The sequence below is a fragment of the Lagopus leucura genome, unplaced genomic scaffold, assembly GCF_019238085.1.
Source record: "Lagopus leucura isolate 7727_CA_CO unplaced genomic scaffold, USGS_WTPT01 Super-Scaffold_100019, whole genome shotgun sequence".
NCBI classification, from domain to species: Eukaryota; Metazoa; Chordata; class Aves; order Galliformes; family Phasianidae; genus Lagopus; species Lagopus leucura.
Genome location: NW_024962273.1, coordinates 694,789 through 712,945, shown reverse-complemented (window position 1 = coordinate 712,945; position 18,157 = coordinate 694,789). Strand labels below are relative to the sequence as shown.

Sequence of the window (18,157 nt, the reverse complement as noted above, 5' to 3'; positions counted from 1 at the left end):
TACCAGGTCCATCTCCTGTACATATAACAAAACCACAACAAACAGCTCAAACCTTTGGTTCTTATGGCACTGATAGTGCTTAATCCGCACGGAAAGGACGTGAGATCTCCTGTCTTAAGGCTGAAGAATAGTAAAGCTGCTCCTTAGAACAGGCCACTGCAGCCACAGAAACGGCTTTTGTTCACAGCACACACCCATACAGCAACGGTGACATGCAGGAATCCGAAGGCTATGAGCTCTGCTGGAACGAAGAGCAGCGAATGAAGTGCAGAGCAGCGCAGGACTGCGTGTAACTGCGAATCTGCCTGCTTCAACAGCAAGCAAAACAAACGCAAATATTTTAGTCACAATTCAACCAGCAGAACTCTGCTGTTAACTTACACCAGTAGAAAGAAAAACATTTTTGTTCTTAGTTCATATTCAGTTATAGATGGACGGCAAAATTAATGGTTGAAGACAGTAAATTTTTTGGGCATGTAACGTGGCTGGCAGAAGGACTCTGACTGAAATCCCAACTTCAGCTTCAAAATATTTATGTCTGAGCAATTAACTAACAATGAATATATAATAAATAGGAGAAAAAAGCTCTGTGTAACAGAAAATGCTTCCTGAAACTATAGCACAAAATGCAGGACATATTAAAGTCTACTATTTCTCTCAAATATTTAGACAGCACAGATGTGTAAATATGTGCTGCTGTGAGCTTTTGCGTTAACCACAATCTGACACACACTGTTGGGCTCTGGAAGTACAAAAGAGAAATTAGAGAGCGTGATTTAAGTGGCCAAAATCTGTACCAGATTCATATTTTAACTTGGAGCAAAAGAGCATGGAAATGTTGGTAAGGGTCAGTTGGATAGAGGCTGCAGAGGTTTTCTAAAAATTACTGTGAATTTTGTATTAAAAAGACATTTGATACCAAATTCTCACTGGAGGATTTCTATTTGCTTTTCCATTTCCTTATGAGCTGGCGTTCTCTCTTTGCTCGATTAATGAAATCCTAACACTGTAACCCTTTTAGAACCGTTCGGCTGATTACAAAACAATCAGCTGAGAATACACTTTGCCACTTCCTGCAGTATTTCAGAGACAATGGAGGGTCAGTAATTTGGCACAACCCAGAGATGGCAGCTCAGCCCATCCGCCCGCTGCCAGCAGCAAGCGCAGCCCATCCCGCGGTTCCGCTTCCTAAAACTGCACCAGGGCGACTCTTTTAGTCAACTTGGAAATTTATATACTATACACTAACCCTCCTTTAATATCCTCGCTCTCTTTCCTCTGGGCATTTATTGCTGTTCTTTCTAGTTCAGTAACCAGTGAGCAGAAGGTTCATTAAAACTAATTGAATTGGAAACTTGTCTGCCCTGGGAAATGTTAACTCTTTGTTGTTATCTCCAGGAAATTCCTTTTGTTATTTCCCTTTGAATCCCACAACCAGGCTCCAACACGGCCATACCCACGCCTGATGAGCAGCAGGGAGGGCTGCAGCCCCGCTCCAGCTTCAGAGCTGCATTCCGTGCCGTCAGCCGGGCGCGGTGCCCGTGGGCAGCAGCGCTGCCGCTTGAACCCTGGGCGGCTCTCCGCTGCATCCCCCCAGCTGGGAATTGGGTGTGCTGCAGGTGTCTGCCGCTCCTTCCCTTCCACGCAGCGAAGCAAGCTGCAGAACTGGGGGTTTAGGGCTCCTGCCTGCTCCAGTGGAGACCAGCGCACGCCAGCAGCGCGGAGCGGAGGTCGCGTTAAATGAGCAACTCGGCGCTGCGAGGGAGCGCTGGGCAGGGTCAGCCTGCACCGCATAGCGAACCTTCCCTCACTGCCTTCTTTTAATCATTTGTGAGCAATGCTTACAAAGCAGACGGGACACGGTGCCTCACCCAGCTCTGTGCAGCTTGAAAATATCGACAAAATAAAGCACTTGATAATAGTCACAGTGGTAGATTTTTGACAGCTTTAAAAATCAATCGAAAATAACAGGCAACCCACTGTTGCTAATAAAAGTAAATATTTATGACTGATTTGACTGAGCTTCAATACCAGTCAATCACTTTCCAAAGGATCTTTGCAATTCATTAACCTCTTTTTACTGGTCTTGTCCCTGTTGGTATTAGCCATTAAAAGAGAATAAGGGAGGGGGACTTGATTTTTCTATTCTCATCATTCATAGCTTATTTGTTCATTCCCTCCATTCCCATACGTTGCTGTTAAATTGATTGTCTGTTTAGTCATATGAATGATAAAGTAGCTGTGCCAGGAGAAATGAAAGCCTCCATTAATTCCTGAGAAGGGTGGGCTTCTTTGATTCAGCCTCAGCTTAAACCCAAACTACTTCCCCTAGTTTCCTACAGCACCAGTAACTAAATTTAGACCATAACATACTGCTGATATTAAGTGCCATAATTCTCCCCACAAACTTTTTGCTGTCAAAACTTCAGGGAAAATTATATTTATTAACAGCTGATAAAGGCTGTTATCATCACTCTGGTACCCTTAGTCTGTAAGATGACAGTAGAAAAAAATAAACCTAATTTCATTTCGTAATGTAAATGATTTCTAAAAAAGTGTTTGTGTGCAATAACAAAAGAACATCACGCAGTTGTTCCTTAAAATAAGGACGATAACATGGGGTCTGACTTACCTAACTCACACCAACCCCATACAATTGTTTTTATTTTAAACAGATGAGACACGGTGTTATTCTAAACACAACATTCAGATAGAGAAGCCATGCAGTGCCCAATCCCTTTGGGATACCCAAAGCGATGCTGGTGATGATGCACATGAGCACATGCTTGCATTGATGCAGTGCTGCAGTAAATGGACTTCCAGTTGTACAGCACTTGCCCTGTGGCTGAGGAACCCATTTGTGGAGATAGACAACATCTGCAGGACGCAATTAAACACTCACTCCTACGCCTCTTTGTATTCTACATCTCCTCAGCAAAACACTTTGCAACTCATCACAGTTGGGGTATAATAATGGAGAAAGCCTGTCCCACCCCACAGCAGCTCTTGGCAGCTGTCATTTCTTACAACGTGTGGAGTTTGGTTTTCCACCATAACCACCAGTTTTCTACTTCCCTCTTTCACACAAAACACCTGTGAAACAGAGCACTGTAAAGCCAGTATTTTCCTATCTGTGAGGCCATAAAAGCCAAGGGTATGGAAGTGCAACGGCCGTTAATGGGGCAACAGATTCCTCAGAGAAGTCTCCTGCTCCATAAAGCAGCATTACACAAAGGGGGTCATCTGCATTCATGGGATTGTCAACTGTGTTCCCTCACACCCAGCACAACAGCAATGCAACAAGCAGCTAAAATCCCTGCCCTTCAGAACGGTGAAGGGAGAACCCAAAGGATGTTAGAACTAACCGCATCGCTTAAATAACTGTCAGACTGCCACAGATAATTCACAGCAAACCTTCCAGTTCCATCACCACTCCACACCTTCACCGTAGGCCTTCCCTCTGAACCTCATTTTGTTACACACGCCAGGCAAAAGGGACCGTGATCAGGGACCTCCCAGCAGCAGAATGAGGGCAGTCCTGAAGCACCGTGCTTTCTGCTCCCCTTGAAAGCAGAGCAAGGCAGCAGGAAAGACATCCAGGGCTCTGCACAGTTCAGGGTACCTCCCAGCTCAGGCTCAGCACACTTCTTGCAGCCCTTGCGGTCGTCATTCATCCCTTTGTCGCCTTCAGACTGGATTACTGCAAGGGGCTGCAGCACGAGGCTGTGCCAAAAGGTCACTCGCTCTCCATCTGGTGCAGGATGTGGCAATGGGATTATTTAAGGTCATCAGCTGAAGACGATATATCTTTATATCACGATGGTAGAGGCCATCCTACTTCCTTATTCACTACCAGGACCAATTCAAGGTGATGATGATGGCAACGCATGAATTACGTGCGGAGAACATTTTTTTGACAAATGTCCCACCCTCTTCTGCTTAGGAATTATCCCTACATAAACTTCTGTTGATACTTATTTGTTACACTCATTTATAAGCTACTCTGATTTATCCAATGACTCATTGACAACAAGGAGAACTAGAGGTTGCTGACAGACCACCGAGCCTTGCCTCGGGCTTTTGTTTTCTACCTGGCCATTTCAGCCACACAGTGCTGTTTCTCATCAGATAGTTGTCCTCCAATTTCCAAATGGTTTGCATACCCCCAGCTAAGGGAACTCAGACTGAACGTGAAGGTCTTAACCATTTGGCAGGGAGTATTCAATTACAGAACCTTCACTCTGGAACTTTTCTGCTGAGCTTCTGAGAAGACAACACCACTTTGTTTCTGCAAGCTTTCCTACTATGTATAAGATAAGAATGTATTTTCACCTGCTAGTCAAAGCACTCCTTGGCTGCAGACACGTATACAAAAAATCTCTCTTTTGCTCCAAGATTCTAACTTGTCATAGAACCATGGAATCATTAAAGTTAGAAAAGACCTCAATGATGATGAAGTCCACCCATCAGCCCATCCCCGCCAAGCCCACCAACCACATCCACCAGAAGGAGCAACTTTTATAATCAGCAGAACAACTGCTTCTCATTCTTCAGCAAACAAGATCTTAAACTTTGCTTTTGGAAATCACCACCTTGTTCCATGTGATGCAGCATGACAAATATTCAATGAGGAACACACTGAAGGTAAGGAATGCTGTCACATCACTGCCCGCACACTGACACGGCGCCCAGCTCACCTTCCTACAGTGCTCACAAGTAAAGACAGGATCCACACAGAGTCAGACAACGTAAGTTCTGTTTAGGCAGAACTCAGGCAATAAGATAAAGATCACAAAACCCCTTTTATCCTCCTCTTTCACTGAAGATGAATGAAATCCTCTTTAAGTGTTTGCAGTAGGTAGGAAAGCCACACAAAACTATGGAGAGGAGCACATCACGTAGAACAGGAAACTATTATCCATTTCTGTGTTCACACCATGTGCTGATTTTGTTCAGGCTTCTCCTCAGATCCAGCACAGAAACACACAAGTGACCCCAAGAAGATCCCTGTGCCCACATTCCCCAAATGAGGATGGCAGCAAGGCATGGGATGCTCTCAGCAGCACCAGCACAACCCAACCAGTGCTCCAGGATGCTTCTAAGTGTTGCAGAGAGTCTTACAGATTGCCTGTATAACTTCTGCTGGGTCTCAGACTTAACAGTCCTTACGTTTAACCCATTTTGAGGACATCTGTAATGGAAGACAATGCTTGGGAATGGGCATTCAGACATGACTGTCAGAAGTTCTGCTGACTGCGTAGGGCGCTTCGCTTGATTTCATGTAGATAAATACAGAACATATTTACAGCTGTCAATGACAGATGTTCAGTGCAAATATTATTCCGGCAGATTTCTTAATCAGATGGTGTCATGTAATGCACGATAGCATCACTTTTTTAAATAAAAGTATGAATACAGTGAAAAAATTACCATTCAAAAGGCAAAACTATTTCTGCACAATTCCTAATGAACCATTATTTTCTCATCAACAGAATGATGCCACGAGACACACAAAACTTATTTCCTAGTTGCAAGAAACCAAATAATTTAAAATTATATGCATGTTCACCTTCATGTTCAGGTGCAGAGGAGTCCCACACTCTATGACCTGTATTTGTTCAGCACCATGGAAACCATTTCACTCCATTATCCAAACATTATTTACATAAAACCAGGAGGGAAAAGGTAAGAGAAAATAAAAGTGACACAGGCAGAAATAATAACAGCAATTGGATTCATGGTGGGGAAGTGGGCAAGGAACCAAGAGGGCTTTAATGAAATTTACATGCACTGAGGGTATCAGCGTATGAGGAGCTGATTGCATCAAGATGGGATAAAAAGGAAAAGTCAGGGCTTTGTGAAGTAAGATTTTGTTCTTCCTGCAGTAGCACTGTGTGGCTACTTTATCAGAGCGATAAGTCTTACCGAAACAGAGCAGAGAGACTTGGCAGGAAAGCCATGATGGTACAACAGGTAAAGGAGCAGCGATCACAGAGCATTTGTAACGGGCAACCAAACAGCGATCTGGAAATCAGACACATCTGATGGGAGAAACATTGCTGCTGAAGGCTGCAAAGAGCTGCTTGAAGATGACACGTTCCTCAAACACCAGGATTGCTCTGAGTTCTGCCCCTCCACGCAGCCTGGGTGGGCTGCTGAAGCTCCCAAGCCCTACTCCACCCCCTCTAAGCATTCAGGACAATCAGAACATTGGGCATATCAGTGAAAGCTGAATTTAGCACAGACGCTTCCCTGTTTGTCCAGCTCATCAAACCACTGAAGTCAAGAGTTCTGCAAATAAAGGAAGGGAAAAGAAGAAAAAACAGCAAGGGACCCAAGAACCGCCTCACCCAGTTTTTCTGCCTTATGCAGAAATACACCTCAACGGAGCACGGCCTCTCCCAGGACGTCAGCACCAGCCCTGACATCAGCAGCCCTACCCACAGCTACAGCACAGTGAGCTTCAGTGGGATGGCTCCCAAAGACATTCACAACCCACTGCTGGAATGCCAATACTTCCACGTCACTTAGAAGAAGCTAGTTTAATGCCTTTCACACGTTTAGAGCCAAATAACGCAATGGATAAGCACTCACAATCCGGCTCAGAGCAGCACACGATGGTGAGTCAACCATTCACAACATGGCTTTTTTCTGACCTCACTGAGAGAGCAGTGGACCCGAAGCCGTGCTGATCCCTTCCATCCTGGGAGGGCAGCAGCTCCAGCAGCCAGCTCCCAGCAAAGGCATGGATGTACCGGTGTCTCAGAGAGGCCCCGAAGCCCATCAGACCTCTCAGAATTCACAGCCCACTACAACCACAACTAATTGCTAACTCGTTTTCACAACAGTAGGAGGATTAACTTCAGCACTGGGGTTATCATTAGTTGTCGGCTGATCTCATCCTTAATTGCAACTGAAAATGCAATCCTCTTCGTCCTCTGTCATGTCTTAAGGTTTCATGGCACTGGGGCGTCTTGTGTGCTACAAAACATACCCTATTCTCATCTCAGTAATGACTATGTAATAAGCAAGTAAAGTTATCTCACGTGCATCATATGTGGTTTTCAGTGGTGTGGAAGGAAAGGGACCACTGACTGCTAAAAATAATTCCTATCATCAACAGTTCTGAACTTTGAGGTGCAGCACAACCCCTCTCCATACCACGCCTCCCCTTCCCTGCATCAAACAACTTCACAACAGCAGAAAAACATTTGACCTTCAGTGGAGTTTCACCGCTGGAACAATATAATTACAAGTGAAGAAAATGGATAATTAGGATTAAAAAGAAGTTAAGAAATGGTTTCTTGCATTTACTAAAGCAGAAAAATAAACTGCCACTAACATACTGTCTTCATACATTAAGCAAACATTCTCAAATACTTCCCACAGTAGTTATTCTACACAATGTGCATTTAGTGCAGGCCCACGTTTATCAGCGAACTACAGACAGTAAGATCCGGGCTGTATGAGTAGATGCTTTTCTCCACTCTTTCCCCCCATCTAACTTGACAGCATGACAAACTGATGCCAGGGTGGGTTTTTAACTCATTACTGCCTTTCAGCAAGCAAGAATAAGGGGGCATGGCAGGATGCACAAGGAGTGATTTGCTACACATGTGAGCTCCAGAGATCCTATCTGCACTGTTTACAAACCCTCACCATCCTGCTGACGTCAGGGACTCACCCCTATCAACAGAGATGTGCAAGAACAAAGGAAGCTTGGGAGAACAAAAAAATGAAGATGGGGAAGTGATGCAGGAGCAATGAGACCAAGCCGTATCCTAAAAAAAAAATAATAAAAAAATACCCCTTGATCTGAAGCCACATCTGCTGGTTTATAGATCAGTGAACTCTAAAGGCAGAGTAAAGGAAAGGAGAGCTATGACTAAAGAAACCATCAGTTAGAAATATGTCAGCAGCTACAGGACACCAAAATGAGACCAGCTGTCTCCCAGACGGGACAACAGTACACACAGGCATAACAGCTCTTTGGAAAAGCCACAGCACTTGGTACTCCATCATCAAGCATGCCTAATTCCAGAACTCACAGAGCTCAGACAGCCCTGTCCCTCACTGAAGCCAGGAAGCCACGTTCCCCTCATTTAGGGCTGCTAGAGCCCTGATGAAGATCTCACTGGGTGCAGTTTTACTGATGATCACTGACACAGTTCGTTATCTCCTGTGACAGATGCAGTGCTGCCTCCTTCCCTGTGAACAATTTTATTGTGACCTTCCTTCTCTCCATGTGGCAGCTCCCACGAGCAGAAAGTACCCCAACAGGGCCACACGTACCAACCCACACTGATAATATCTGCATGTACCCCACAGCTGCTGACACCTGAAACTGTCTCAACTATTCTGAGCTAAAAAGGGCCATTCCAAACATACTACTGTGTGTATTAATTAACCACAACCCAACCAAAACACACCAGCTGGCTTCTTTTGCATTTGTTTTTTCAGATTTTAGAAGAAATCTCTTATATTCTATGCAATTCTGACTCTGATCAGTTAGATCCTACATAACTCCAAAAACCAACCTTCTCTCACTCTAAATCACAGAATGGCCTGGGATGCAAAGGCCCACAGTGCTCATCCAGTTCCAACCCCTGCTGTGTGCAGGGTGGCCAGCCACCAGCCCAGGCTGCCCAGAGCCACATCCAGCCTGGCCTTGAATGCCTGTAGGAATGGGGCATCCACAGCCTCCTTGGGCAACCTGTTCCAGTGCCTCACCAACCTGTGTATTAAACTTCCTCCTCATATCCAACCTCAATCTGCCCTGTCTCAGTTGAAAACCATTCCCTCCTTGCCCCATCACTGTCCGAAGCTGAGGAGGAGCAGAGATGGTGTTCTCAATAAAGCAAACTCCACTCATCACCTGCCTTCCAGGAACAAAAAGGCAAATTAATTGTATGTAAATCAACTGGAAATGGGAAGAAACCTCAACATGTGCGCCCCCTGTGTTTAAACAGCCAGACAGAGCCTTGGGGGCAATGGTGTGCCACATCCCATCTGGCCCTTCCCCACCACCACAGCTTTTGTTTGGAGAGATCTCAGTGAATACTTCCACACCTTCTCTGGGTGTTCCAATCAATATAAAAAATGAACCACACTTGGTAAACACCGTGATCACATCAATTGCTATTGTATTTGTAATTACATTCATTTATCAAATGTGCTACTAGGATGATCATAATCATCTCAACATATCCATAAAAACTATCTAACTAACATTATCTCAAGGTGTGCACGCATCTCTAAGCCATGAATCATCCGTCCTGAGTTACAAACTTCGTACAGTTACAGAGAACTATTGGGGGAATTCTGAACTATTTAGAGACTCCGTTTTCATTAAATATCATCTTCCTGTTCACCTGTGGTAGTAATAAGGAAAAAAAATACAGGACTATGAATCAAAACTCTTAATTTCACTTAAATAGGAGCATATTTTGTTCCTGAGGTGCGGATGTCAAAGGGCCCAGCAGACTGACCAGACAGTGGTAAACCTGTAATTCAATGCACCTCACTGATCCTAAATACAGGTTTATTTTGAGAAAGTGAGAGATGACTGATGCCACATCCTTGAGTACAACACAGAATCAGAACAGTGCATTTCAGCTGTTTTCCCTCTCACCAGGACCACCACAATCCAATATAGTCTGCATTTCTCAGTCTTCAGACAGTTGTTAAACACGTGTATTAAGTAAAAAGGCTTATGGATGATAAACATTGAGTGTTCTCTGCTTAAATTAATGGGAAAAAGGACCCCGGCCCCCGCGCCCCCCCCCAAAAAAAAGACAAGCACATACCTGTAAGAATCTACTTCGTTTTCAGCCCTAGCCCTGTTTCATGTCTGTTGTCTTTCCCTGCATGCAACCAAATAATGCATTCCATTGCCCACACTCAGGGAAATCTCAGAGTATGTTCAATGGTAGAAACATCTGAGCTAAGAAGGACCACAGTGATCATCTCATTTCAACCCCCCTGCTACACGCAGAGTCACCAACCACTAGACCAGGCTGCCACATCCAGCCTGGATATAAAGCAGTTCTTTCCTATTTCCCCTTCAGTCACTGATGTCCTGGGCCATGGTGATGCACAGCGCCGCTTGGAAACTGCCGCAAGGAAAATGTAACCCATTAATAAAGGTACAAATTAGCAATGGAACACTCTTTGCCCAGCACAATGCAGAGCACAGACTTGCAGTGACCTGGAGCACACTGACAGAGCTGTTCTGCACTTATCAGCAGGTATGAAGTGCTTCATTTTAAAAATGCTCTGTCCCTACAAGGCTGCACGCAAGCAAACGGCTTCTCTGGCATGATGTGGAGACTGAGCATTACAATCTTCACCATAACTGATGCCCTCGACCACCACCAGATGCTCTGCATACATCTGAGCCCTCCTGCATGCATATTACAGCCATTATGTCACAGGAAACGACGATGCCAAGAGCAAGCCAACGGATGAAAACCTGCCCTGTAAATCTTACCCACATGTCTTACAACAAATTCTTATAGGCAAGGTTTACCCAGTTCCTCCAGGTCTGCTGACCAACAATGTGTTCCTGAGATGCTCAGAAAGAACCAGATGCTGCCCAAAGTGCCTGAACACAACCTCTGCCAGTTCCTGCACACGTGGTGATGCTGACTGCTACAGCCCAAAGCACACTGGAGCCTACGGAGACTTTCTCCCCACTTTTAGGAATGGATTTTGGATCACACCCTACAGGAGTTCACACCTTACCTTCATCTGTGGTCACATAACAGGTCCCTAATCTTAATTTACACATCTGGTTTTGAAACAAAAAGTTATTAAGTCAGATGAATAAAAGGACATCTCCAAAATGCTGCATTTCCACTGTTCTCTTTGGAACGTCATCATCTCCTGCCCAAATTCCATCAAGAATCCACAAAAGGGAAAGACTGAAAAGTGTCAGTTCAGGAACTAATTGATAAAATTCCACTAAAAGAGAATTGTCAGTATAATTTCAGCTGTTACAATTGATTCATTAGTTAAAACTATGCTTATAATCAACTGCCCTCCAGATGAAGAGGTGGTTTAGGCTGGGTGGTACCTTGATCACTTACAAAAGATCCAGGGTAAACCCTGAGCAATCATGCGTTGCATTGCCTCCAACAATCATGTAGTTCTAAAACAGACTCCTACACTGAATCCATTAACAAAATTTAGGTATGTAAGCACTATCTTTTGGATGTTCTGGAATATTAATTATAACTGATATATAAAATGCATTTAATTACAGCTAAGTGTGAATATGGATGAATGGCTGAGCACAAAAAGCATTACACATACCCTCAAGTTAGCATCAGCACTGAAGCACAAGCTTTGTAACGTAGAAATAGTCCATCAACAAAGTTAAATCACAAGGGAGAAGCACATTCTAGCCAAAGTTAGCTTGTTTTCTTCCATCACCTGTGATTCATGCCCCATTCATCCAATGTCTGTCATTAGGACAGAAATTAAGTCAGTATGAAAGTTCTTGGGAGAGGATTACAAATGGCAACTACCTTCAGATGAACAGAAGGCTGAGAAATATCGACATCATCTCCATGATTCAGCTCCTTCTGTCCAACAGACTCAGAAGTGAGGAGCTGTCTGTTCTGTCTCTTGGCCAATGTGCCCAACAGCTTCCCAGCATCCTCCATCACCGGCCATTCACGTGAGGATGCAGCTGGCATACTGCATTGTGACTGCTGGGAGCAGCGTGGGGAGCCCAAGCACTGTGTTCAACAGACAGGCACCTCCTGAACCAAGGAGTTAAACTCCAGAGCCACTTCCCTCCTTTCTCCTTTTCTGAGGGGATCTGAAAGAAGCAGTAAGCTGGAATGACTCTAAGCCCGAGGTAACGGCCCCGGTAGAAGTACTGTTGGTACATAAATGCATCTCTGTCTGAGTCACAGCAGCACTGCAGCCTGTGTGAGCCAGGAGGACAAGCTGTGTCCCAGGAGCAGCACAGACCCCAGGTTCCCGTAGCTCAGATCCAACACCAGGCCTGGGCAATAACGGATGGTGCACACACAGCAGGCACCAGGCAGCACCGTGGGCAGCCAGGTACAGGGCTGCTCATCACATCCACAGCAAACCAGCTCTAAGAAACCGAGGGCAACTCTGACCAGATTTCCCAGCCTAGTTCATTTGAAGTGAGAGGGATTTGTTTGCTTTTGAGGAGCAGGCGTATCTTACTCTGTGGCCGTTTGTTTTTTTTTAAACATTAACTATAAAAATCTCACAGCACTATATGTAACACCATTATATTTTGGGGATACATGCATTTTCCAAGCAGTCTAATGAACAACCTTGCCTCCGCACAAGAATCTCTGCATTCCTTATGGACAAAGTACAATTGTTCCTCAGCTCTACTGCTGTATTCCACTGTAAGAGCAAAACAAACACTCTAATAGGACTCGCTTGGCTGCACCAGCACTGCTTGTGAGATAGGCAGTGCGTTACTGGTACAGAACCACCAGGCAGCTGGGCAGTGTGTGGGATCCCAGCCAGGCCACAGAGACGAGGGAAGCACAGCATACGTGTGTCATGGAACACAACCACTGCGTCACACAGCATTTCCCAACGAGCAGCACCTCACACACGTCTGCACTCTCACATACCCTCCATCAAAAATACAAAGAGCCTCACGGCAGCCCACATCACAGCGTTTGGCGAGGCTCGGCTGCTCGTCCCGGGGCTCAGGGGAGCCGCCTCTGCTTACAAATCACTGCTCGACAACCGCAGTTAGTTGGCATCGCTGCCATCCAGCAGACTTTAAACCAATAAGATGTTTGCCTCTCCAAGTTCGCACAGAATTTGCGAGATCCATTCCGTTGCGGGACCCCCCCGGGCCGAGGGCACACGGCAGCTCCCTGCGGGGCCGGACCGGCTCCGCACCCCGGCATCCCGCAACGGGAGGCGGCATCGCCCGGCCCGACCGCCGGCAGAGGGCAGCGGCGGGCAGCGGCGGAGCGGGGCCGGCAGGGCGGATACGGAACGGCAGCGGGCCGCCCTCATCGCGCCCCGACGGCAGCGGGACGGCGGCTTTCAAAAGCCGGACCGCTTTTAAAAAGCTGCTTTCAGACTTCTGCTGAGAGGAGAACTCTTGCCATCGCTAGACCCGCGTAACGCGTGAAATACGGGTTTAGGAGTGTCAGCGTCAGCTGGGAAAGCGCTCCCCCCGGGGGGCTGCGTTAGGCCCTCTGCACAGCAGGATGCCCGCAGCACGCTGCCGTCGGGGTAAGCTCGCGGGGATCTACGAGCGAGCGTCGCGGTCAGATGGCACAATCCTGCAGCGGCTTGGAGCCCAGCAAACCTCCCTTGTTTTGGGTACGGGTGCATTTGCAAGAGTGGTAACAAATAACCGAGGGAGAACAGGGCGGGACTAAAAGACCAGTCAGCCTGTAGGCAGAGAAGTGGAACTGCACTACCAAATGGAAGGACTTTCCCTTGAAAGCCACTGATCTTTGGGCCTCGCTTCTAGGTGTCAGTCGAGAACAGTGTTTTCACCAAGGCTCTCACAATGCATTTATAATGCTCTTTTTGCCTAATATTTCATACCCAATATCCACACAACTTCAGAACTATCTATGCCATCCCAACCAGAAGCGCTTTGAAATGCACCCTTCAAAACAAACCTGGACTCCCATGGCTCACAGAGCTGCTGGAAGGCCTGGGAGCAGAGCCCAGCCCTCACACCTCCCAGCCTGGTGGGGCTGCTAAGGAATCAGCACTGTCCTGCAACCAGCGAGATAAGCACAAGGATAACACTACAGAAGCATCCGCTCTTCTACAAGTGTCCCATCCCCCCCAACCCACCCCACATCCCAGGCTGCCACACAAAACCCTACAAGTGTTGTTCTCCTATTACAATCAGATCTCAAAACAAGAAAACGCACCACTGAAAGTGAGGTGGAGAGCTGTTTACAGCAGCAAAGAACTGTGTTCAAGTGCCAATTATCCAAAACTTGCGTGAGAAAAACATTCCGGGGTGAACAACGTTCAGCTCCTCCTTTATATTCATTCCTCAAAACGTGACATTTATTCCCCAAACCTTAAATATTTTCCCGTATAATCAAAAGGACTCTCCAGACGTATGAGAGCTCCACCCTACGCGAGTTGATCTCATGCAGCAGCTGCATCAAAACCCTTGTTAAAGCTCCACTGAAAAATATCAGAGCTGTGTTACTTCTTCCATGGCAAATAAGTTAACATATAGAACAACACATTCTCCCTCCCATATCCTCCCGCTTGAAGATGCCCAAACCACAGCAAGCACCTTGCCTTTGTAAATGCTTTAATGGGAGTTCTAATCTCAGAAAAAGAAATCATCAGGAAGTGAGAAGCTATAAAATCCAAGAAGTTTCTGTAGAGCGTCAGATCTTTAAAGATGTCAAAGAGAAACACAATAAATATATGCTAAGCTAAAAAGGTAAGAGGCAAATGATAAGAGAGGGAGTCCAGCGTTAGAAAATACCCCCTGTAAGTTGGGGAAATGCAATCATCCTGCCAATGAAAAGCAGTCAACTCACACACTTTCTGTGCCACGCACACACCAAAGCAGAACTGTCAAATTGTTATAATTTGCATGGGAGGATTACAGATGAGACATACAATATTCTTTTGAAAGGCAGGGTTGTTTTGTTTTGGATCAGCAGCGATCCCCTGCACGCAGATCACCAGGCAAGGCAGCAGGAAGTCACAGCACCCATGCTGCAGGCAGTGTGGGGAATGCAGCATCGCTGCCTGTTCTGCACACGTATGAGCAGATCTACTTTCTATCCTGCATGCTCACAGAGCATTCTTTTTCCAAATACTCAAGTTTATTCTAGCATCTAAGCATACAAAACCACACAGCAGAAGCTAGCTATTAATTGCTCCTCTCCATCCTATTTCTAACCCTGCTGTGTCACAGATAACTCCGGACTGCTCACTTGGTACAGCCAGTTCTCTCAGCCCAAGTTGTGCAAAGCAAACCAGTGACCTCATGTGACTCAGCAGACATCAGAGAGGGGAAATAAACACATAAGCTGTTAGCACAGAATTGATGGTGGTCCAGAAAAGTAAGTCCTTATTCATTCTTCTCTGTGTGGAGCTTCAACTGAGCAGACCCCTAAGCATCCTATCCATTAACTCACATCCCTCACACTGAAGCAAACCACGGTCATTCCTCAGACCCTATGGGAAACTGAAGAGATGGAAAGAGATGTAACCTGCCCAATGTCTCTAATCACTTGTATTTACAAGTGCTTTCCCACTTCTAAGAGCAGACTGCAGTCTGTATCAAGAATTAACTCGCTACTTTCCAGCACTCTGAGAAATATATGCCAAAGACAACACACAGGAAACGCCACTATTTACTTCTGAACAACTGTTCACAAATATTGTTAACCTCCACACTGACCACATATCCCCAGACCAGTGCTCCCACTGGAACTGATGGAACACTGCACGGTTCCACACTTAATAACTGGTTTGCCAGACAAAAGCATCTTTTTCACCAACATATTTTTTTAATGCTCTGAAGATAGCATCCCAGCTAACAAAGATTCATTAGCTGTGAGAAACTGCTGGGAGAGAGTGACTCATCAGTCTGCTGTGCCAGCATTAGCATTGCTGTGCTCCACCAGCATCGCTACCTTCTGTGTGTGCTGGCAGTGGGTCCACATGGAAGCCTTACCAATCGAGGACGTGTGAAGCTATGGAAAATTTCTATTACAAATTTATAACTCACTGGTAGAAACTTGCTGATTTACCCACAGCAAGGCATTTCACTATGCACAGCAGAGGAATAAAGGTGCGTTTGGTTGAGACACACTTTAGTGCCTATTTTTCCACTTGAAGTTCCAGTGGATTTTTTCTCCTGTGTTACACCCTCCTCCGACCTTGTTCATGAGGACATGCAACAAATTCTACTAGTTACAACAGCTGTGATGCTACATACGACCTGAAAACCTGTTCCTCCCCCTCCCCTTTACTTCTTCCACAATCTCCATTTCTTCCAGTACTTCACTTCTGCAAGCTCCCATTCCCTAACATCAGGGAACGATCAGCAGTCAAGCAGCAGAGCTGGAGTTACTGTTGAGAGCTGGAGAACAGCAATGCCATACTCACAGCCTGAAATCAGCAAGAACACACCAGGTTTAGGCAGGCTTTGGTCAGGCTGCTCTGGTGCCAAGAATGCATTGGCCAACACTGGTCAGTTAACTCCTAGTCTAGCTAGAAGAAAGAACAAGTTTGCTTAGGACTGGCATAATTTGTCATGATTTCATCTTGGCTCAGATGAGCAGTTTGCTGTATTCTGGGCTTACGCTGACACGTATGTGTTCTGTCTACAGCTGAGGACAGACATGGGCCCGTAAGATGGGCTGACACCACAAACTACAGAAGACCGCAGTTTATCCAGGGGGAAGGTCAGACCTGAGAAGTTTATCAGGTAATCCTATGAAATACTTGTTATATGCCAGAAAGCAGCACTACCCAGAGTTTTAGTTGAGAACTTCCATGGGGAAACAGGCACTAGAATAAGCAATGAGACACTTCAAAGCAGCATGGCGCTTTGGATTCATTTTCACTTGGAGAAAACAGGTCATTTTTCCAAGGACTACCAAACCTTGCAGTTGATTCATATCTCATGCCCTGGTTTCAGAGGCAGCAGGTAATCATTTATGGAAGAAATAGCAACTGCTCTACTCACAAAGAAGATAAATCCCTTCTGACAGGTTCTCAGCAACACCAGGCAACATATCCACCAGTAGGCCAATGGTCACACACAGAAAAGAAAGCTGAACTCACCCAACTGGTGAAGGGGATCTCTAGCTGTGCAGCACTCCTCCTCAGCAAGCAGCCCAGGTCCAAGAGCTGCTCTCCCCCACGGCTGACTCTTATATGAGCCCAGGGCAGCTCCATCCTGAGTCCACTCCTTCTGTTCAGGTGTGGAGCTCAGGTGCAAGCGATGTTCCTGCACTCCCTGGGCCAGCCTCCCCCACATCACCAGGTGCTCAATCACCAGTTCAAGCTGTGACCTCGCAGTTCCCCCACAGCAACCAGGCACAAGAGCTGGGCTTCCTGCTGGATAAACACACGGAGCTGCTTGCTTCGTTAGAGGAGCAGGTGTGTCCCAGATGAATATCAGCTGATGGAGGTCTTTCCAAAACCCAATCCTGCTACTTCACAATTCTAACAATGCTTTTAGTCATGAGGAGAGCTTCTATATGGCAATTAATGTCCTCCCAAAAACCCAAATTTCAGCCTTGCTGTTTTTCCAGCATGCTAAAGAAACTGCAAACAGCTTCCATAGCCTCAAACTGATACCTGAGCAGGCAATCTCAAAACCTTCAGCTTCTATAAGGAGTACTAAACAGCCTTAAGGTTGCTGTTGAATTTTCTTTGCTGGTAACTGGTATAATTCACCCAGAAAGAACATCCTCTGATCACAAATCATCTAAGTGCTGTAACCCCATCAGCGATGGCATAATGAGCAATAAAACTCACCTCTATTGCATTTGGCTAAGCGGGGTATATTTTGATTCCTTTTGTTAGAAACAACAAGGTAAAGCAGGCAGAGATACAGGACAAGCAGAACACAGGACTGTCTGCTCAGCTAGAATTTGCAGAAATTCTATATTTTCCCTAAAGAACCTTTGAGTGGGCTGGGTTGAAAAGGACCACAATGACCACTGAAGATGAGCAACTCTGAAGGTAGGGCTTCTCACTTGGCTTTCTGTGCTCATAAAATAAAGGCAGGAGTAACAAAAATTGGCTTCATTAACTCCCATGGGTTGCAGTTATTACATCCCTGAACTAAGATGGGTAAACCTATTGATACAGCCCTCCCACTGTCAGTAATGTTATGTTATGAGCTTGGTGCTGGATTTTGGTTAATTACTTTTGAACTCCACTGTATTCTAAAACAAGCAAGTAGGTATGAGGAGGTGCTGGATTGCCATTGGGGTGGGATTTCTGGGGGCTGCTCAGGTGAGTGTTTGGTCCTCAAGTACTACAGAAGTGACAGGGATCCCACCATCCCAGTGCAATAATTCCTAATGTCTATGGCACGTGGATGGCCTGATCAAACAAAATGCAATGATCAATATGGCCACTGTTTGCTTTCTCTCCTGGTTTCTACAAACTGAGTATTTAGTTCTAC

At 45.8% G+C, this 18,157-nt stretch overlaps 1 long non-coding RNA gene across 1 annotated transcript in view; it reads right to left on the bottom strand.

The window, feature by feature from the left end:
- Positions 1 to 16,858, bottom strand: part of LOC122183737 — a 60,287-nt gene extending 43,429 nt beyond the window's left edge. The window contains exon 1 of the long non-coding RNA XR_006180346.1: positions 16,804 to 16,858. This is a non-coding gene — a long non-coding RNA (uncharacterized LOC122183737). The remainder of the gene's footprint in view (positions 1 to 16,803) is intronic.
- Positions 16,859 to 18,157: the final 1,299 nt, after the last annotated feature.